This window comes from Silene latifolia, chromosome 11, assembly GCF_048544455.1.
Source record: "Silene latifolia isolate original U9 population chromosome 11, ASM4854445v1, whole genome shotgun sequence".
Lineage (NCBI taxonomy): Eukaryota > Viridiplantae > Streptophyta > Magnoliopsida > Caryophyllales > Caryophyllaceae > Silene > Silene latifolia.
Genome location: NC_133536.1, coordinates 29,524,935 through 29,530,464, shown reverse-complemented (window position 1 = coordinate 29,530,464; position 5,530 = coordinate 29,524,935).

The following is a 5,530-nucleotide window of genomic DNA, read 5'->3' as shown; positions in this document are numbered from 1 at the left end:
CGAGGCAGTTAGATTGCGTATCTCAACTGTACTTAAACGTTTTTAAACATGTTGGCATGTCGGTCGCTTCCTCCTCCACTCCCGGTCTTAGCCGAGGCGGTCAGATTTGCGCTTCCCAACTACTGTTGTGAACATGTTAGCGTATCGGTCGTTTCCTCGTCACTCCCGGCTTTGGCCGAGGCAATCGAGGTTACGGCTCGACAGCGTTCGTATCTATAGACATATTGATCGCTTCCTCTGCCACTCCGGATTGGCGGGGGCGATCGATTTGCGTTCTCAACTGTACTCATACGTTCTTAAGCATGTTGGTTGCTTTCGCGAGTATCAACTGCATTTGTAGTGACTGCCCGGCTGGCGTCTACTAAGCATGTTGGTCGCTTTCGCGAGTATCAACTGCCATTGTAGTGACTGCCTGGCTTTGGCCGTGGCGTCTACTAGTGACTGCCCGGCTTTGGTCTTGGCGTCTACCTTGGTACGACTACGGAGGGGACTCTTCATTTTGATGGAAAACTTGGATCACTCTTCATTAGATATAACCACGCGTTGGGGTGCCCACAACGGTCTCGGACACCTCCGCCGCTATATGAAATATTTCCTAAGGTTGTCTGTGTTCCAGTGGCTCATTAGAGGCACTCCCTCCATGTCTGTCAGCCGGTATATCCCCGGCCTCATTTCTTCAACCACCCTGTAGGGTCCTTCCCAGTTGGCCGTCCTTTTACCATGAATGTTTCCTTTGTTGGTTGCGGCCGACTTTCTTAGGACTAGATCTCCTACTCTTAAGTCCCTTTTGTGGACCCTACGGTTGTATGCTCTCATTCGGTTTTGATATACTGCCAAGTTGAGCCGTGCCGTATCTCGACTCTCTTCGACCAGGTCTAGGGAGGCTCTCAGGCCTTCCTCATTTTCGACTGGGTTAAAGGTTTGCGTTCTGAATGTCGACACCGCTGCTTTAATTGGCAGGACGGCCTCAGACCCATAGACTAGGTGGAATGGACCGTACCCTGTTGCTTCCTTTTCCGTGGTTCGAAGTGACCACAAGACGCCGTGTAGTTCATCAGCCCATCTCCCTTTTAGATCTTCAACCTTCTTTTTCAACCCGTTCAGTATTGTTTTATTAGCTGCCTCCGCCTGCCCGTTGCTCTGAGGGTGGCAGACGGAGGAGTATGCGAATTTGATACCGAGCTCTTCCAGCCAATTCATCACCATGTCACTCCAAAACTCTCGGCCGTGGTCAAATACCATGACTTGGGGTAACCCAAAACGAGTTATGATGTTCTCCCAAATCACCTTTCTTACGGCCGCCGTGGTCTTGGCAGGTACCGCGACAGCCTCGACCCATTTGGTGAAGTAGTCAACGGCGACGATCAGGTACTTCCTTCCTCCGGAGGCCGTCGGAAATGGTCCTAATAAATCCATCCCCCACTGTGCAAATGGTAGGGGACTAAGTACCGGTTGCAGGTCTCGGGAAGGTGCATGTATTACCGGAGCATGCATCTGACAATTCTTGCATTTCTTGGTTTTGGCCCTGGAATCTTTCAGCATGGTAGGCCAGAAGTAGCCGGCTCGAAGAGCTTTGTGGGCTAGCGTTCTCGCCCCCATGTGGTGTCCGCAGATGCCTTCGTGAATCTCTGTCAGTATAAGCTCCGCGTCGGCTGGGCCGACACATTTCAAGAGGGGTCTTATGACGGACCTTCTGTATAATTCTCCTTCGAACACCAAGTACCTTGCGGCGATCCTTCTTATCTTCTGAGAGAGACTGCGGTCCTCCGGTAACTCTTTTGTCAGCTTGTATTTCATTACCGGAGTCATCCACGTCATCTCGGTTTCGATGTCGGCCACCATGCCGACGGTCTCAGTGATACTTTTAGCATTTCTGATATCCACCAGCACGGTTCGACTGACATTCTTGATGCTTGAACTGACAAGTTTTGAGAGAGCGTCGGCTCGGTTGTTCTTAGACCTGGGGATGCACTGTATTTGGAAAGATTTCAATTTTGCGGTGTCAGCTTTTACCCTTTCCAGGTACCTTACCATCCCATCGTCTCGAGCCTCATACTCTCCTCGGATTTGATTAGTTACTAAGAGCGAGTCTGTCTTCAACACAATGTGTTCCTTGGCACTCTAGCTAACTCGACTCCGATTATCACCGCCTCATATTCGGATTCGTTATTTGAGGCCGAGAAGGTAAACTTCAAGGCGTACTCAAACTCGTCTCCGTTAGGGCTGGTGATAAGGATGCCGGCTCTTGAGCTGTTCGCCGTGGAGGACCCGTCGGTATACACTTCCCATACGCCGGGATGTGATTCTTCTTGATATGTGCACTCAGCCAGGAAGTCTGCAAGCGCTTGCCCCTTTATCGAAGGCCTCGGCTTGTATTGAATGCCAAAGCCGGAGAGCTCCACCGCCCATTTGATAAGTCTGCCGGATTTTTTGAATTTTTCTAACGCTTTTTCCAATGGCTGGTCGGTTAAGACCGTCATGGGATGCACGTCGAAGTAGGGTTTAAGTTTCCTTGCGGCAACGACGACGGCGAGGGCTGCCTTTTCGATTAGTGGGTAATATCTTTCGGCGGCCAGCAGTGTATGGCTGATAAAGTAAATTGGGTGTTGCTGCTTATTTTCTTCCTTGACGATTACGACCGACCGTGGCCGAGGTAAATCGCTAAGTATAGATATAGCGTCTCCCCAGCGTCGGCCTGGAAAGGGTCGGTAGTGTCGAAGGTGAGCTTTGAGTTGCACGAAAGCGTGCTCTGTTCCTCCCCCCAACTGAAGTCTTTATTCCCTTTCAGCACTTTAAAGAACGGAGTGCTCTTGTCGGCCGACCGAGAGATGAAGCGGGCGAGAGCCGCCATCCTTCCGGTCAGCATCATAACCTCTTTTCGATTTCTCGGCTCCGGTAGGTCTAGTATTGCTTGGACTTTCTCTGGATTGGCATCAATTCCCCTGGCACTGACAAGCACGCCGAGGAACTTGCCGGCCCGGACACCGAAGTTGCATTTCATTGGGTTAAGCTTCATCTTATATTTCCTTAGTGAACAAAATGTTTCGCTCAAATCGGCCAAGTGCTCGCTGTCAGACTTGCTTTTTACAATAGCATCGTCGACGTAAGCCTCGATGTTTCGCCCTTTTTATCTTGAAACACTTTGTCCACCAACCTAGTGTAAGTTGCGCCAGCGTTCTTCAAACCGAACGACATCATTTTATACATGTATGTGCCGTTACCGGTGATGAATGCGCACTTAGGCATGTCTTCCTCGGCCATGAATACCTGATGATACCCTGAGAAGGCGTCTATCAGGCTTAGCATAGTGTAGCCTGCCGTTGCGTCAATTAAACTATCTATTCGAGGCAAGGGATAGCAATCTTTAGGGCACGCTTTATTAAGATTGGTAAAATCAACACACATCCTCCACGCCCCTGATGACTTCCTCACCATTACAACATTTGCTAGCCACTCAGGGTAAGTACAAGGCATGATAAAGCCCGCCTCTAACAATTTGTCTACTTCGGCTTTGATGGCCTCATCCTTCTCGGCTGAGGAGTTCCTCATCTTCTGCTTGACAGGGCGAGCGGTGGAGAGTACGTTCAGCTTGTGAACGATCACCTCCCGCTCACGCCGGCATCTCTCCGCCGAGTATGCGAAGACATCTTTGTTCTTCCTCAGTAGGCCTAGGAGATCGGCGCTGAATTTTGGCTCCAGGCCGACACCGACAGTTACGGTGCGCCCTGGGTCAATTTCCACTTCCTCGGTCTCGGCTCCTTCGACCATGCCGACGTTAGTGTTCATCGGATCACCCTCATGCTGCAAGGATGGGCTCTTCCCTTTCTCCGACTTCTTCGCCACTTTGAGGTATTGCATGTTGCACCCCCTGGCAGATACTTGGACATTGACTATTTCATCTCTTTCGTCCTTTGAGACGAGCTTTTGTGCTTCCACCCGGTCCGAGACGTACATCAATGTCAGGGCCCGGATGGACATCACTGCATCGGCCTCGCTCAAAGTGACTCGGCCTATGAGAACATTGTAGGCAGACGAACCATCAATAACCACGAACTCAGATAAAACATTTTTAGCCGTGTCCGCTTGGCGAACATCACCGCGATCCCGATTGACCCCAGGTACCAGGCCGGCCCCAGAGAAGATGTATAGCGGGTTAGCGCGCAGGGCTCAGTCTCCAATCTTCGGACCGAGATTAAGAAAGCACTCCCGAACATGATGTTTGTGTAGGCGCCGTGTCAATCGGGCACCTTTTGACCAAGTGGTTGGCTATATCCAGGTGGACTACAAGCGGGTCATTTTGTGCGGGGCAACGACTCCTTCGTAGTCCTTCTTTCCGATGGTTATATCGGGGATGGTGGAAGCGGGGATCGCTGTTTTGGGCACAAAGTTGATGGCTTGGTACAACTCATTTAGGTGCCGTTTGTGCCCATTAGCTGACCCCACCGTTCTCGTTTCCCCCGATGACAACCTGGATCACTCCCATCCTTTGGAATACTGATTTTCTATTCGCCCCGTCGGAGCTTGTTTCTGGGCCTCCAGCTACATACTTGTTGAGGGCCCCCTTTCGGATCAGCTCTTCGATGGCGTTCCTCAGATGCCGACAGTTGTCGGTCTTATGGCCGGTCTTGCCGTGATACTCGCAAAACTGGCTTGTGACGCCGTCCCCCCTCGCCTTGGGGGGCCTTGCCCACTTCTGCCCTTCATTCTTGCTTAGGGTAAAGACCTCGGTTGGTGGTTTGACCAGGGGGGTGAGACTACTGTACCGCTTCTGGGTGTATGGTCCCGAACTCCCCCCGGCGCCCGCCGAGTTCTGTTTCCTATTAAATATCTCAGGTCGTGACCTATTCACGTCACGACGACCTTCATCAACGTTGTCCCAGCGGCTCTTCCTCTCTGGGTGCCCAGCTTCACTATGGCCTACCCAGGTCTTGTGATAGTCCTCCATCTTTACGGCTCGGTCGGCCATCTTTCTGGCGGTGTCTAGGTTGAGGTCCTCGCACTTGATCAGCTCGTTTTTGAACTCGCCTTTCGGGAGGCCTTTCATCAGTGTGAAGGCCGCCAGTTCGGTGTTCAGCTCTCGGATCTGCTGAACCTTAGCGTCGAATCTCTTCACGTAGCTTCGGAGGGACTCCTCCTCCCCCTGTCGGATAGTGAGGAGATCTGATGTTTCCACGGCCCTTCTCTTGTTGCAAGCGTACTGGGCTATGAAATTGTCTCTCAGGTCGGCATAACAGTATACCGAACCATTAGGTAGCTCCTTGTACCAACTCTGAGCCATCCCATGCAGGGTCGTTGAGAAGACTCGGCACCATACCTCATCAGGCTGCTCCCATACCGACATGTACGACTCGAAAGCCTCGGCATGGTCGGTTGGGTCGCTATCCCCTTTGTATGATAGGGGCGGCAGCTTCAGTTTAGTCGGCACAGAGACTTCGAGGACATAGGCACTGAGGGGCTGTCTGACCACGTGTCGAATGACACGCGGCGATCGGCTCCTCGCAACCTTAGTCCGACTTCTCTCCCTCTGGCG